Source organism: Petromyzon marinus, chromosome 57 (assembly GCF_048934315.1).
Source record: "Petromyzon marinus isolate PM22_M1 ecotype Great Lakes invasive population chromosome 57, UKy_Petmar_22M1.pri1.0, whole genome shotgun sequence".
In the NCBI taxonomy this organism is placed as follows: domain Eukaryota; kingdom Metazoa; phylum Chordata; class Hyperoartia; order Petromyzontiformes; family Petromyzontidae; genus Petromyzon; species Petromyzon marinus.
Window position 1 is genome coordinate 7,471,802 of NC_133723.1, and position 17,284 is coordinate 7,489,085.

Genomic DNA, 17,284 nt, shown 5'->3' on the forward strand with positions numbered 1-17,284 from the left:
GGTGGTGATGGAGGTGATGGTGGTGATGGAGGTGATGGTGGTGATGGGGGTGATGGTGGTGGAGGTGATGGTGGTGATGGTGGTGATGGGGGTGATGGTGGTGGAGGTGATGGAGGTGATGGTGGTGATGGAGGTGATGGTGGTGATGGAGGTGATGGAGGTGATGGTGGTGATGGAGGTGATGGTGGTGATGGAGGTGATGGTGGTGATGGTGGTGATGGAGGTGATGGTGGTGGTGATGGAGGTGATGGTGGTGGTGATGGAGGTGATGGAGGTGATGGAGGTGATGGTGGTGATGGAGGTGATGGAGGTGATGGAGGTGATGGTGGTGATGGAGGTGATGGTGGTGATTGGAGGTGATGGTGGTGATGGTGGTGATGGTGGTGATGGTGGTGATGGAGGTGATGGAGGTGATGGTGGTGATGGAGGTGATGGAGGTGATGGTGGTGATGGTGGTGATGGAGGTGATGGTGGTGATGGAGGTGATGGTGGTGATGGAGGTGATGGGCGATATTCGAAAATAATAACGGAGTGACACGCAAAATCTGAATAGCTCCGTGTGAATACACATTCTGATTGTGATTCTGCCTGTCAAGGGATCACGTACGTCGCGGAGATGGAGCGATACAATGACCTCGCGTGCGGGAACGAGACGGAATGGTCGTGTTCGCCTGACCGTGAGATGGCGATGCTGTTGGGGTCACGGCATTCATCCAGCGGTGGATCGATCATGGCTGATGACGAGGATGACGAGGATGATGATCGTGTTGTGTTCGTGCTGTTTGGTCAGCGAGGGAGGGCAGCGGTGAGGAGGATGATGGAGGCTCCCGCGGGCAGGGGGGGGGAGCTGGGGGAGGGGAGATGCGGTGGGTAGGAGGGGGAGATACGGGGGAGGACGGGGAAACAAGGGAGAGAGAGGGTTGGAGATTGACACGAGGGAGTGAGAGGGGGCAGAGAGCGAGAGAGCAGTCAGATTGTGCTCCCGGCCAGCTCCCTCTGTCCCTCTCCCAGCTCTCTCTGTCCCTCTCCCAGCTCCCTGTCCCTCTCCCAGCTCTCTCTCTCTCCCTGTCCCTCTCCCAGCTCTCTCTCCCAGCTCTCTCCCTGTCCCTCTCCCAACTCTCTCTCCCAGCTCTCTCTCCCAACTCTCTGTCCCTCTCCCAGCTCTCTCTCTGTCCCTCTCCCAGCTCTCTCTCTCTGTCCCTCTCCCAGCTCCCTGTCCCTCTCCCAGCTCTCTCTCTCTCCCTGTCCCTCTCCCAGCTCTCTCTCCCAGCTCTCTCCCTGTCCCTCTCCCAGCTCCCTGTCCCTCTCCCAGCTCTCTCCCTGTCCCTCTCTCTGTCCCTCTCCCAGCTCTCTCCCTGTCCCTCTCCCAGCTCTCTCTCCCAGCTCTCTCCCTGTCCCTCTCCCAACTCTCTATCTGTCCCTCTCCCAGCTTTCTCCCTGTCCCTGTCCCAGCTCTCTCTCTGTCCCTCTCCCAGCTCCCTGTCCCTCTCCCAGCTCTCTCTCTGTCCCTCTCTCTGTCCCTCTCTCTGTCCCTCTCCCAGCTCTCTCCCTGTCCCTCTCCCAGCTCTCTCTCTGTCCCTCTCCCAGCTCCCTGTCCCTCTCCCAGCTCTCTCTCTGTCCCTCTCCCAGCTCCCTGTCCCTCTCCCAGCTTTCTCCCTGTCCCTCTCCCAGCTCTCTCCCTGTCCCTCTCCCAGCTCTCTCTCTGTCCCTCTCTCAGCTCCCTGTCCCTCTTCCAACTCTCTCTCTCTGTCCCTCTCCCAACTCTCTCTCTGTCCCTCTCCCAGTTCCCTGTCCCTCTCCCAGCTCTCTCTCTGTCCCTCTCCCAGCTCTCTCTCCCAGCTCTCTCCCTGTCCCTCTCCCAACTCTCTCTCCCAGCTCTCTCTCCCAACTCTCTCTCTGTCGCTCTCCCAACTCTCTCTCTGTCCCTCTCCCAGCTTTATCCCTGTCCCTCTCCCAGCTCTCTCTCTGTCCCTCTCCCAGCTCCCTGTCCCTCTCCCAGCTCTCTCTCTGTCCCTCTCCCAGCTCTCTCCCTGTCCCTCTCCCAGCTCTCTCTCTGTCCCTCTCCCAGCTCCCTGTCCCTCTCTCAGCTCCGTCCCTGTCCCTCTCCCAGCTCTCTCTCTGTCCCTCTCTCAGCTCTCTCTCTGTCCCTCTCTCAGCTCTCTCTCTGTCCCTCTCCCAACTCTCTCTCTGTCCCTCTCCCAGCTCTCTCTCTGTCCCTCTCCCAACTCTCTCCCTGTCCCTCTCCTAGCTCTCTCTCCCAGCTCTCTCTCTGTCCCTCTCCCAACTCTCTCCCTGTCTCTCTCCCAGCTCTCTCTCCCAGCTCTCTTTCTGTCCCTCTCCCAACTCTCTCTCTGTCCCTCTCTCAGCTCCCTCCCTGTCCCTCTCCCAGCGCTCTCTCTGTCCCTCTCCCAGCTCCCTGTCCCTCTCCCAGCTCTCTCTCCCAGCTCTCTCTCTCCCAGCTCTCTCTCTCTCTCTGTCCCTCTCCCAGCTCTCTCTCCCAGCTCTCCCTCTCCCAGCTCTCTCTCTGTCCCTTTCTCTGTCCCTCTCCCAGCCCGGCTGCGAGGCTGTCCCGTCGCTCCGAAGGTGACCAGGGACAGGATCCGTGAGAGGTGGTCGGGAATAGGAGGGAGGGAGGGAGGCGTTGTGGCTCGAGAGGGGAGGAAGGAGGGAGGGGAGGGATGATGATGATGATGAGCAGGAGGCAAGGATGGCGGCGTGGGGCGGTGACATCGGCAGCGAGACGCTGATGAGAGCAGGCGACTTGTATCCTCCTCGATAGCGCGTCTACTATCACGGGGTAATGCTGCTAACATTCTCTATCCACTGCTGTGTGTGTGTCTACTATCACGGGGTAATGCTGCTAACATTCTCTATCCACTGCTGTGTGTGTGTCTACTATCACGGGGTAATGCTGCTAACATTCTCTATCCACTGCTCTGTGTGTGTGTGTACTATCACGGGGTAATGCTGCTAACATTCTCTATCCACTGCTGTGTGTGTGTCTACTATCACGGGGTAATGCTGCTAACATTCTCTATCCACTGCTGTGTGTGTGTCTACTATCACGGGGTAATGCTGCTAACATTCTCTATCCACTGCTGTTGTGTGTCTACTATCACGGGGTAATGCTGCTAACATTCTCTATCCACTGCTGTGTGTGTGTCTACTATCACGGGGTAATGCTGCTAACATTCTCTATCCACTGCTCTGTGTGTGTGTCTACTATCACGGGGTAATGCTGCTTACATTCTCTATCCACTGCTGTGTGTGTGTGTCTACTATCACGGGGTAATGCTGCTAACATTCTCTATCCACTGCTCTGTGTGTGTGTCTACTATCACGGGGTAATGCTGCTAACATTCTCTATCCACTGCTGTGTGTGTGTCTACTATCACGGGGTAATGCTGCTAACATTCTCTATCCACTGCTGTGTGTGTGTGTCTACTATCACGGGGTAATGCTGCTAACATTCTCTATCCACTGCTGTGTGTGTGTCTACTATCACGGGGTAATGCTGCTAACATTCTCTATCCACTGCTGTGTGTGTGTCTACTATCACGGGGTAATGCTGCTTACATTCTCTATCCACTGCTGTGTGTGTGTCTACTATCACGGGGTAATGCTGCTAACATTCTCTATCCACTGCTGTGTGTGTGTCTACTATCACGGGGTAATGCTGCTAACATTCTCTATCCACTGCTCTGTGTGTGTGTCTACTATCACGGGGTAATGCTGCTAACATTCTCTATCCACTGCTGTGTGTGTGTCTACTATCACGGGGTAATGCTGCTAACATTCTCTATCCACTGCTGTGTGTGTGTGTCTACTATCACGGGGTAATGCTGCTAACATTCTCTATCCACTGCTGTGTGTGTGTCTACTATCACGGGGTAATGCTGCTAACATTCTCTATCCACTGCTGTGTGTGTGTCTACTATCACGGGGTAATGCTGCTTACATTCTCTATCCACTGCTGTGTGTGTGTCTACTATCACGGGGTAATGCTGCTAACATTCTCTATCCACTGCTGTGTGTGTGTCTACTATCACGGGGTAATGCTGCTAACATTCTCTATCCACTGCTGTGTGTGTGTCTACTATCACGGGGTAATGCTGCTAACATTCTCTATCCACTGCTGTGTGTGTGTCTACTATCACGGGGTAATGCTGCTAACATTCTCTATCCACTGCTGTGTGTGTGTCTACTATCACGGGGTAATGCTGCTAACATTCTCTATCCACTGCTGTGTGTGTGTGTCTACTATCACGGGGTAATGCTGCTTACATTCTCTATCCACTGCTCTGTGTGTGTCTACTATCACGGGGTAATGCTGCTAACATTCTCTATCCACTGCTGCTGTGTGTGTCTACTATCACGGGGTAATGCTGCTAACATTCTCTATCCACTGCTGTGTGTGTGTGTCTACTATCACGGGGTAATGCTGCTAACATTCTCTATCCACTGCTGTATGTGTGTGTCTACTATCACGGGGTAATGCTGCTAACATTCTCTATCCACTGCTGTGTGTGTGTGTGTCTACTATCACGGGGTAATGCTGCTAACATTCTCTATCCACTGCTGTATGTGTGTGTCTACTATCACGGGGTAATGCTGCTTACATTCTCTATCCACTGCTGTGTGTGTGTCTACTATCACGGGGTAATGCTGCTAACATTCTCTATCCACTGCTGTGTGTGTGTCTACTATCACGTGGTAATGCTGCTAACATTCTCTATCCACTGCTGTGTGTGTGTGTGTCTACTATCACGGGGTAATGCTGCTAACATTCTCTATCCACTGCTGTGTGTGTCTACTATCACGGGGTAATGCTGCTAACATTCTCTATCCACTGCTGTGTGTGTGTCTACTATCACGTGGTAATGCTGCTAACATTCTCTATCCACTGCTGTGTGTGTCTACTATCACGGGGTAATGCTGCTAACATTCTCTATCCACTGCTGTGTGTGTGTCTACTATCACGTGGTAATGCTGCTAACATTCTCTATCCACTGCTGTGTGTGTGTGTCTACTATCACGGGGTAATGCTGCTAACATTCTCTATCCACTGCTGTGTGTGTGTCTACTATCACGGGGTAATGCTGCTAACATTCTCTATCCACTGCTCTGTGTGTGTGTCTACTATCACGGGGTAATGCTGCTAACATTCTCTATCCACTGCTGTGTGTGTGTCTACTATCACGGGGTAATGCTGCTAACATTCTCTATCCACTGCTGTGTGTGTGTCTACTATCACGGGGTAATGCTGCTAACATTCTCTATCCACTGCTCTGTGTGTGTGTCTACTATCACGGGGTAATGCTGCTAACATTATCTATCCACTGCTGTGTGTGTGTCTACTATCACGGGGTAATGCTGCTAACATTCTCTATCCACTGCTCTGTGTGTGTCTACTATCACGGGGTAATGCTGCTAACATTCTCTATCCACTGCTCTGTGTGTGTCTACTATCACGGGGTAATGCTGCTAACATTCTCTATCCACTGCTGTGTGTGTGTCTACTATCACGGGGTAATGCTGCTAACATTCTCTATCCACTGCTCTGTGTGTGTGTCTACTATCACGGGGTAATGCTGCTTACATTCTCTATCCACTGCTGTTGTGTGTGTCTACTATCACGGGGTAATGCTGCTAACATTCTCTATCCACTGCTGTTGTGTGTGTCTACTATCACGGGGTAATGCTGCTTACATTCTCTATCCACTGCTCTGTGTGTGTGTCTACTATCACGGGTAATGCTGCTTACATTCTCTATCCACTGCTGTGCGTGTGTCTACTATCACGGGGTAATGCTGCTTACATTCTCTATCCACTGCTGTTGTGTGTGTCTACTATCACGGGGTAATGCTGCTTACATTCTCTATCCACTGCTCTGTGTGTGTGTCTACTATCACGGGTAATGCTGCTTACATTCTCTATCCACTGCTGTGCGTGTGTCTACTATCACGGGGTAATGCTGCTTACATTCTCTATCCACTGCTGTTGTGTGTGTATACTATCACGGGGTAATGCTGCCTACATTCTCTATCCACTGCTGCTGTCTACTATCACGGGGTAATGCTGCTTACATTCTCTATCCACTGCTGTGTGTGTGTCTACTATCACGGGGTAATGCTGCTTACATTTTCTATCCACTGCTCTGTGTGTGTCTAATATCACAGGGTAATGCTGCTAACATTCTCTATCCACTGCTGTGTGTGTGTCTACTATCACGGGGTAATGCTGCTAACATTCTCTATCCACTGCTGCTGTCTACTATCACGGGGTAATGCTGCTAACATTCTCTATCCACGGCTGTGTGTGTCTACTATCACGGGGTAATGCTGCTAACATTCTCTATCCACTGCTGTGTGTGTGTCTACTATCACGGGGTAATGCTGCTTACATTCTCTATCCACTGCTGTTGTGTGTGTCTACTATCACGGGTAATGCTGCTAACATTCTCTATCCACTGCTGTGTGTGTCTACTATCACGGGGTAATGCTGCTAACATTCTCTATCCACTGCTGCTGTCTACTATCACGGGGTAATGCTGCTAACATTCTCTATCCACTGCTGTGTGTGTGTCTACTATCACGTGGTAATGCTGCTAACATTCTCTATCCACTGCTGTGTGTGTGTCTACTATCACGGGGTAATGCTGCTAACATTCTCTATCCACTGCTGTGTGTGTCTACTATCACGGGGTAATGCTGCTAACATTCTCTATCCACTGCTGTGTGTGTCTACTATCACGGGGTAATGCTGCTAACATTCTCTATCCACTGCTGTGTGTGTCTACTATCACGGGGTAATGCTGCTAACATTCTCTATCCACTGCTGTGTGTGTGTCTACTATCACGGGGTAATGCTGCTAACATTCTCTATCCACTGCTGTGTGTGTGTCTACTATCACGGGGTAATGCTGCTAACATTCTCTATCCACTGCTGTGTGTGTGTGTGTGTACTATCACGGGGTAATGCTGCTAACATTCTCTATCCACTGCTGTTGTGTGTCTACTATCACGGGGTAATGCTGCTTACATTCTCTATCCACTGCTGTGTGTGTGTCTACTATCACGGGGTAATGCTGCTAACATTCTCTATCCACTGCTGTGTGTGTGTCTACTATCACGGGGTAATGCTGCTAACATTCTCTATCCACTGCTGTGTGTGTGTGTACTATCACGGGGTAATGCTGCTAACATTCTCTATCCACTGCTGTTGTGTGTGTCTACTATCACGGGGTAATGCTTCTTACATTCTCTATCCACTGCTGTGTGTGTGTGTCTACTATCACGGGGTAATGCTGCTAACATTCTCTATCCACTGCTGTTTGTCTACTATCACGGGGTAATGCTGCTAACATTCTCTATCCACTGCTCTGTGTGTGTGTCTACTATCACGGGGTAATGCTGCTAACATTCTCTATCCACTGCTGTGTGTGTGTCTACTATCACGGGGTAATGTTGCTTACATTCTCTATCCACTGCTGTTGTGTGTGTCTACTATCACGGGGTAATGTTGCTTACATTCTCTATCCACTGCTGTGTGTGTGTGTCTACTATCACGGGGTAATGCTGCTAACATTCTCTATCCACTGCTGTTGTGTGTGTGTCTACTATCACGGGGTAATGTTGCTTACATTCTCTATCCACTGCTGTGTGTGTGTGTCTACTATCACGGGGTAATGCTGCTAACATTCTCTATCCACTGCTGTGTGTGTGTCGACTATCACGTGGTAATGTTGCTTACATTCTCTATCCACTGCTGTGTGTGTGTCGACTATCACGGGGTAATGCTGCGTACAGTCTCTATCCACTGCTGTTGTGTGTGTCTACTATCACTGGGTAATGTTGCTTACATTCTCTATCCACTGCTGTGTGTGTCTACTATCACGGGGTAATCCTGCTTACATTCTCTATCCACTGCTGTGTGTGTGTCTACTATCACGGGGTAATGCTGCTAACATTCTCTATCCACTGCTGTGTGTGTGTCTACTATCACGGGGTAATGCTGCTGACATTCTCTATCCACTGCTGTGTGTGTCTACTATCCCGTGGTAATGTTGCTAACATTCTCTATCCACTGCTGTGTGTGTGTCTACTATCACGTGGTAATGCTGCTAACATTCTCTATCCACTGCTGTGTGTGTGTCTACTATCACGGGGTAATGCTGCTAACATTCTCTATCCACTGCTGTTGTGTGTGTCTACTATCACGGGGTAATGCTGCGTACATTCTCTATCCACTGCTGTATGTGTGTCTACTATCACGGGGTAATGCTGCTAACATTCTCTATCCACTGCTGTGTGTGTGTCTACTATCACGGGGTAATGCTGCTAACATTCTCTATCCACTGCTGTTGTGTGTGTCTACTATCACGGGGTAATGCTGCTAACATTCTCTATCCACTGCTTCTGTGTGTGTCTACTATCACGTGGTAATGCTGCTAACATTCTCTATCCACTGCTTCTGTGTGTGTGTGTGGCAACGCTCACAGGGCAATGGTGATGACAGGGTGAATAACAAATCACACGTGCGCGCGCGCGCGCAGGCACGACGTAACATTTGCTCGCGGTGTTGAACTAAATTCTGTAGACATTTTTCGTGCGTTTGCACGTTACTGATGGGATGGGTAAGATGTAAAGAGAGCGCTACTTGCGTATTTAGTTTTTTTATTTTACACCGTCGAGGTAGAGACGTACACAGTGGGGGAGGAGGAGGGGGGGGAGAGGCGAATCGTCAGCTCCCGTCGTTTTATGTTTGGCCCCAGGGGGAAGATGCGGGTTTATTTTCCTTGCCATACAAATGTGTAAGTTGCTCTATAACGTGCTGTCTTTCCAGCTTGTTGAACAGTTGCTGCTGTTATTGTTGTTGATGCAATTAGACCCCTCCCCCCCTCCCCCTCAAACAAAAGGTCGCGTGCGTTCGTCGGGAGCGGTGGCGCAACGATTAGCGCAGTGGCTGGCAGGGTTGCGTACACGTCAGCTACTTGGGGAGACAAAGGCGGCCGCGCATGGCGTTGGCAACCCACCCCCCCCCACGTAGCGTCATGCCGGTCGTAATAGGGGCTACTCACGAACAGCACTTGCAACAACGGTCTGTTAACAAAAGAGGCTGTACGGGGGACCTTTGTCTTTGGGAACCGTGGTGGCTATGAGATGTTAACTACCTCGCCTTGTATGCAGGAGGTCGCGGGTTCGATTCCGACCCTGACGCCTGCTGCTGCTGTATATTTGGAGTTTGCGTGTCTCTCTCATCATCATCATCACGGTGGCTAGGAGATGTTAACTACCTCGCCTGGTGTACAGGAGGTCGTGGGTTCAACCCCGACCCTGACGCCTGCTGCTGCTGCTGTATATTTGGAGTTTGCGTGTCTCTCTCTCTCTCATCATCATCATCATCACGGTGGCTATGAGATGTTAACTACCTCGCCTGGTGTACAGGAGCTCGTGGGTTCAACCACAACCCTGACGCCTGCTGCTGCTGTATATTTGCAGTTTGCGTGTCTCTCTCTCTCATCATCATCATCATCACGGTGGCTATGAGATGTTAACTACCTCGCCTGGTGTACAGGAGGTCGTGGGTTCAACCCCGACCCTGACGCCTGTTGCTGCTGCTGTATATTTGTAGTTTGCGTGTTTCTCTCATCATCATCACGGTGGCTAGGAGATGTTGACTACCTCGCCTGGTGTACAGGAGGTCGTGGGTTCAATCCCGACCCCGACGCCTGTTGCATGTTTGGAGTTTGCGTGTCTCTCTCTCTCATCATCATCACGGTGGCTAGGATATGTTAACAACCTCGCCTGGTGTACAGGAGGTCGTGGGTTCAACCCCGACCCTGTCGCCTGCTGTTGCTGCTGTATATTTGGAGTTTGCGTGTCTCTCTCTCATCATCATCATCATCACGGTGGCTATGAGATGTTAACTACCTCGCCTGATGTACAGGAGGTCGTGGGTTCAACCCCGACCCTGACGCCTGCTGCTGCTGTATATTTGGAGTTTGCGTGTCTCTCCTCGTGCCCGCGTGGATTAGTTCCCAGGCCCCTCCAGTTGTTTTCCCTCCACGTTTAGAATCGGCCCGCGTTGACAGCAGTGGTTCATCCTCTTGCCCGGTTATCGTCCTAATCAACATCGTCGTCATCAGCATCAGCATAATCAGCATCATCACCATCACCAACATCACAAGCAGCAGCAGCATCATCATCATAATATTCAGCATAAGCAGTAGCATCGTCATTTTCAGTATAATCGGCATCATCACCAGTAGCAGTGTACTCAGCATAATCATCATCACCAGCATCATCAGCAGCATCATCATATTCAGCATGAGCAGTAGCATCGTTATCATCACTATAATTGGCATCATCATCACCAGCAGCAGTATAATCATCATTGTGATCATCAGTATAATCAGCAGAATCATCATCACCATCAGTATAATCAGCAGAATCATCACCAGTATAATCAGCAGAATCATCATCAGCATCATCAGTAGCATCATTATCATCTTCAGAAACAGTAACAGCATCATCAGAATAATCAGCACCATCATCAGCAGCAGCATCAGCAGCAGCATCATCAGCGCATAATCATCATCAGCAGCATCATCAGCATAATAATCATCATCAGCATAATAATCATCATCATCATCAGCAGCATCAGCAGCAGTATCATTAGCATAATCATCATCAGCAGCATCATTAGCATCAGCAGCAGCAGCATCATCATCAGCAGCAGTATCATTAGCATCATCAGCAGCATCATCAGCAGCATCATCAGCATCATCATCAGCAGCAGCATAATTAGTACCATCATCATCAGCAGCAGTAGCAGCAGCATAATCATCATCAGCAGCAGCAGCATCATTAGCATCATCATCAACAGAAGCATCATTAGCATCATCATCAGCAGCAGCATCAACATCAGCATCATCATCAGTATAATCAGCAGAATCATCACCAGTATAATCAGCAGAATCATCACCAGCATCATCAGCAGCATCATTATCATCTTCTGAAACAGTAACAGCATCATCAGAATAATCAGCACCATCATCAGCATCAGCAGCAGCATCATCAGCATAATCTTCATCAGCAGCGGCATCATCAGCATCATCATCACCAGCAGCAGCATCATCATCATCAGCATCATCAACATCAGCATCATTAGCATCGTCATCATCATCAGCATCATCATCAGCATCATCAACATCGAGCTCCCTCGCCGGCTCCCCACGTGCCCCCCCCCTCCCACTGTTGTTGTACTCCACTTCTATACCCCCCCCACCCACTGTTGTTGTACTCCACTTCTATACCCCCACTGTTGTTGTACTCCACTTCTATACCCCCCCACTGTTGTTGTACTCCACTTCTATACCCCCCACTGTTGTTGTACTCCACTTCTATACCCCCCCTCCCACTGTTGTTGTACTCCACTTCTATACCCCCCCCCCCCACCTACTGTTGTTGTACTCCACTTCTATACCCCCACTGTTGTTGTACTCCACTTCTATACCCCCTACTGTTGTTGTACTCCACTTCTATACCCCCACTGTTGTTGTACTCCACTTCTATACCCCCTACTGTTGTTGTACTTCACTTCTATACCCCCCACTGTTGTTGTACTCCACTTCTATACCCCCCACTGTTGTTGTACTCCACTTCTATACCCCCACTGTTGTTGTACTCCACTTCTATACCCCCCCCCCCCACCTACTGTTGTTGTACTCCACTTCTATACCCCCACTGTTGTTGTACTCCACTTCTATACCCCCCACCCACTGTTGTTGTACTCCACTTCTATACCCCCCACCCACTGTTGTTGTACTCCACTTCTATACCCCCCCCACCACTGTTGTCGTACTCCACTTCTATACCCCCGCACCGCACCCACCACCACCGCAGCCTTCGCCGTGGCGAGCGTGGTGAAGTATGGTCAAACAACCAACATGGCTTCCCCCAGCCCCCCTCTATCCCATCCCTCAGCTGCCCCCCCCCCCACCATGGTGTGTATACAGGGGGGGGGGTCATCATCATCATCATCCAGCAGTGGATTACACAACGGGATTGCAAGCCACAGTTTATTTACCACAACGTGGGGAATCCGCCTTGACTTAACGCCAGCAGCAGCAGCAAGGGGCACAGCTGCATCCTGTTCCCATCAGGCCCCCCGGCACGTGTCATTTAGAGCCCCCCACACCCCAAAATCATCCACTAGATCGTCAAACTCTCGCTGTCTGACAAGGTCCGACTCTTTGGACACGAGTGGCAATATTAGCCGAGACGTCTTTTGGCAACTCGCTACTCGGCAGCTCGCGGTTTAAAAAAAAAAAATTCTGCCTAAGAGGAAAAAAATGTCCGCTCACCCTGGCCGTTTGTGATCGGCAAAGTTAGAAACATTCCGACGAGCCACGAAGCACATTGGGGAACAGTGACTGCAGATTAAGTTTTGCCCTGCAACGCTTTTGAAGCGATTTAGTTGGGGGGCACTTCTCACCCACAGGGTCAAGACATGAAAGACTTTAATTGGATGAGTTAATTGGCAAAGTTCACGTCCGGATCCGATGGATACGGCAAAGTTAGAAACATCCCGACGAGCCACGAAGCACATTGGGGAACAGTGACTGCAGATTAAGTTTGCCCTGCAACGCTTTTGAAGCGATTTAGTTTGGGCACTTCTCACCCACAGGGTCAAGACATGAAAGACTTTAATTGGATGCGTTAATTGGCAAAGTTCACGTCCGGATCCGATGGATACGCAGCGGAGAGTGCGTTTACCTTTTCCGGTATGACATCACTGTTAGACACCTGATCTGACATAACCAGAACTCCAAAGAGAGACTGGTCAAACGCCTGTAAGCGTCCAGGCGATGTTCAAGGCATGCCACGACCTTATCAACGAACACGTAAAATGTTTCTATTTTAAACTTCTCCCTCCCATCAAAGTGTCACACCTGGCTGTGAGCTCTCATCTGCAAATGTTTTTTTGCGTTTCCTCTCTCGCTGAAGATCGTGCTTACATGACTTAAGAGACACCGGCCAATTTAAGGCTGCCCTTTCAAAAGCCTCAAACTGGTCTCGCTGTCCCCCCCACAAAATCCCTCAACGAAGACAAAAGCTGGATTTGAAGCTTTCGTGACTGCAAGTATCCATACTCTTTGGTTCTGTTCGGTAAAGTCACGTAGGTAAAAAACAATAAAACAACAAAAATCACGACGTTTCGGCCACAACACAAGCGGCCTTCATCGGGTGAAGGGACCAGCCTGTCTCGAGGACACTCCAGCGCTGTCCTACCAGACAGTCCGGTCCCTTCACCCGATGAAGGCCGCTTGTGTTGTGGCCGAAACGTCGTGAGAATTTTTGTCGTGTTTCATTTTTTTTTTTCACCTACTTTGACTTTACCGAAATAGAACCAAAGAGTAAAGACAAACGCTGCGCCGATACAGGGACGCCAACGTCACTTTTCTGTGGGCGCATTCTCGCGGCGTGCAACCGGGTCAAGTATGACCTCCCGAAAGCGTGCCATGAGCACCGTCTCCCCAAGGCGTCCAGCTCGGCACGCAGTCCAGCGGCCTCAATTCGAGCCCTCCTCTCTTCTCATTCTCATCGTGGCACACACCGCCCAAAGGCCTCTCTCATGGGGGGGTGGTGGTGGTGCAGTGTTCTCGTCTCTGCCCGAGCACTCCACCGAGTACACCGGACAGCGATTTTAATTGTCAGTCTGACGTCTGGATCAAGAGCGAAATGTGCACAAGTGACTGCAACGTGTTTTAAAAAAAAAAAAAGACTCGTCAGCCCCCGGGCTACTCCCGTCTAAAGGCGTCAACGCCAACTAAGTAAAGTTAACGCGCTGCACAAAGGCGCATACTCCATCAGAGAGGGTTTTCTTGTTTCAGGTGGGACCTGTAGCCCATTGTATGTTCCTGGCATGTTGCTTGTATTGTTATATGACTGGCCTCTACAGTTTGAGAGGTCCAACCAAAAGGCCCCCCACCATCACAGAGTCACGCAGTCTGCTCAACTTTTAGCGGTCTGGCTGTCAATTTGGCTCCAAGCCCAGGAATCGCTCCACCACATTCTCGCCGCCGCTAACAAACCGGAATGTGAACGTCAATTGCTCCACATGTGTTACATATACCTGCCTGACACAGAGAGAATTATGTTGCTTGAAATTCAAAAGCTACATTGTTTTTTTCATTGGCTGAACAACCAACGAAGGTTTCTGATAAGTCAGTCAAGTGACTTGGTGGAGACTGTGCGCATAGGCCACACCCCATCGATGGGGGGGAGGGGCCACACGCCATAGGCCACACCCCATCGATGGGGAGGGGCCACATCCCATAGGCCACACCCCATCAATGGGGGGAGGGGCCACACCCCATCGATGGGGGGAAGGGCCACACCCCATAGGCCACACCCCATCAATGGGGGGAGGGGCCACACCCCATAGGCCACACCCCATCGATGGGGGGAAGGGCCACACCCCATAGGCCACACCCCATCAATGGGGGGAGGGGCCACACCCCATCAATGGGGGGAGGGGCCACACCCCATAGGCCACACCCCATCGATGTAGAGGGGAAAAATATCTCGTAAGCACTGTCGACAATTTGCATGTCAACGTGAGCATTATCCATTTCCGTGACTCTAAAGACAGACGGTCTATGGAAAAAGTGAATGGGGTTTACCTTAATCTTTAAGTACGGATTGGGACCTCTTATATATGCGTTAGTGTATGAAAACATATAGCTTTTGGCATGTTTTTTTGATGTTTGACAAGCGGTGTATTTCTAGTAATTTATTTGTCAACGGCTAAGCTTTGAACAAACGACGAGCCCTCGGTCTCACTAGCTGGCTTTTTTAGTGCAGCTTATTTGGTTGTGAGGGCAGCCAGCTGGCAATAATGGCAGCTAGCTAACTAATTTCTGTTAACAAGCTGAATCATGCGGGCAAGGTAGCTAGGGAAAATGGGCAGCTAGCTCAAATAAAATGATAGCGAGTTACGGCAAGTCAAATAACGAACGGCTTGGCACAATATGACGCCCTTCAAACTGTCCTGTTATGCAGAATGAACCGATTCGTTGGTGAATATTATATCGTGTCACAGCGTATTGTAGCGTGCCAGCCAGTGGCTCAGTTGCACAGACGCACTGTACTCTGTGCCAGGCTCTCGTGCTATGCATGCACTGCATGGGCCAAGGGGCCCAGGCGTTACGCTCGATGTCTGCACCGAGGGGCCTGGGAGCCCTAGTGGCCAACTCGCACCGTAAGCACCCAGGGGCCTGGGAGCCCTAGTGGCCAACTCACACCGTAAGCACCCAGGGCACCGGGGGCCCTAGTGGTCAGCTCACGCTGTAAGCACCGAGGGGCCTCACATTGTAAGCGCTGCAGGCCCCGGGGGCCCAAGTAGTCAGCTCACGCTGTAAGCACCGAGGGGCCTCACATTGTAAGCACCCAGGGCCCCGGGGACCCTAGTGGTCAGCTCACGCTTTAAGCACCGAGGGGCCTCACATTGTAAGCGCTCAGAGGCCAGGGGGCCCTAGTGGTCAGCTCACGCTGTAAGCACCGAGGGGCCTCACATTGTAAGCGCTGAGGGGCCTGGGGGCCCTAGTGGTAAGCTCACGCTTTAAACACCGAGGGGCCTCACATTGTAAGCGCTGAGGGGTCTGGTGGGCCCTAGTGGTCAGCTCACGCTTTAAACACTGAGGGGCCTTACATTGTAAGCACTGAGGGGCCTGGGGGCCCTAATGGTCAGCTCACGCTTTAAGCACTGAGGGGCCTCACATTGTAAGCGCTGAGGGGCCTGGGGGCCCTAGTGGTCAGCTCACGCTGTAAGCACCGAGGGGCCTCACATTGTAAGCGCTGAGGGGCCTGGGGGCCCTAATGGTCAGCTCACGCTTTAAGCACTGAGGGGCCTCACATTGTAAGCGCTGAGGGGCCTGGGGGCCCTAGTGGTCAGCTCACGCTTTAAGCACTGAGGGGCCTCACATTGTAAGCGCTGAGGGGCCTGGGGGCCCTAGTGGTCAGCTCACGCTTTAAGCACTGAGGGGCCTCACATTGTAAGCGCTGAGGGGTCTGGTGGACCCTAGTGGTCAGCTCACGCTTTAAGCACCCAGGGGCCTCGTGGTCAGCTTGCCCTGTGCGCACTGAGGGCTCTGGCGTTCAACTTCCTTCGGAAGTCTTGGGCCACGCACCTCGCGCGGCCCCAGGCTTGGAGGCCCCCTGGCAGTCCGAGGCCCCTGGGCACTGTACCCACTGGCCCGGTCCATAATCCAGCCTTGGGCAGCAGCAGCAGAGGCAGCAGAGGCAGCAGAGGCAGCAGCAACAGATGCATCATCATCGGGTGCTGGGGCATTGATGCGGCAGGGAGAGGAGCGTTCTAAGTTTAACGATTCGAGAGGTTTTTAAAGTTGTTGTTGTTTTTGCTCGCATCGGTAATGCAATATTCATTAGTTTGGATTGTGAGTTCGCATGCGTGTGTGTCTGTGTGTGTCTGTCTGTGCGTGGTGTAGCGGTTAGCGCGGTGCGCTACGAACCTGGCGACCAGAGTTCGATTCCCGCTCACGGCCAACACCCAGTGACGATTATCTGAACCGGTCCTGGGCCTCCCCTAGGTCGACTCGGCCTCAAATAGGCACCTGGTGAGGTGTGTAAACATCGCCACTGGCGAGACAAAGGCGGCCGGGCGTGGTGCTGTCCACCCACCCCCTCGTGTGCCATGCCGGCCTTCGTAGGCGCTGCTCGCTAACAGCACTTGCCCCAACAGTCTGTTACAGGCTACACGGGGGATCTTTGTCTTTACTCTGTAGCATTAGTAATAAGCGCCGTGGTGATGCCGCCGAATGCATTATTGAAAGGATGCACTTTGTGCCTTGAGTGTCCGTCGCTGGCCGGCTGGGTAAGACGGGAAAGGGTCGGGAGGGTCAGCTGTGGAGAGGTGAAGGTTTAAAGTGGGTGGGTGGGTGGGGAGGAGGGGGGGGGGGGTCCACATAGAATGCATTGAGTGGGGGGAGGGAGAGTTTAGGAGAGTTAAGTTATCCTTCCCCCACCAAGTTGGCTACGTACGGTGCGAAAGAAGTTCAACATACGTGCATAGCGGTCCCAGATGTCGGTGAAAAAAATAATTCCCGCATCCACCCGACACACAGAGATGCCATTTCGCGGACTCTTATCTACTGACGATGCCTGCTGCTGTATATTTGGTGTTTGCGTGACTCTCTCTCTCATCATCATCACGTTGGCTAGATGTTAACTACCTCGCCTGTTGTACAGGAGGTCGTGGG

At 51.4% G+C, this 17,284-nt stretch overlaps 1 protein-coding gene and 1 long non-coding RNA gene across 6 annotated transcripts in view; one reads left to right on the top strand and one right to left on the bottom strand.

The window, feature by feature from the left end:
• The window catches only part of LOC116955033 (uncharacterized), a 53,135-nt gene extending 52,276 nt beyond the window's left edge, over positions 1-859 (bottom strand). Inside the window, exon 1 of the long non-coding RNA XR_004404794.2 lies at positions 677-859. This is a non-coding gene — a long non-coding RNA (uncharacterized LOC116955033). The remainder of the gene's footprint in view (positions 1-676) is intronic.
• The window catches only part of LOC116955004 (ras-related protein Rab-27A-like), a 94,880-nt gene continuing 78,393 nt past the window's right edge, over positions 798-17,284 (top strand). For 3 of the 5 annotated variants that reach the window (XM_032975925.2, XM_032975924.2, XM_076052729.1), the window contains exon 1: positions 2,684-2,797. The gene's annotated coding sequence lies outside the window, so the exon portion shown is untranslated. Of the gene's footprint in view, positions 2,798-17,284 lie in introns of all 5 variants that reach the window. The other 2 variants (XR_012929720.1, XM_032975927.2) reach the window with 2 other exon arrangements.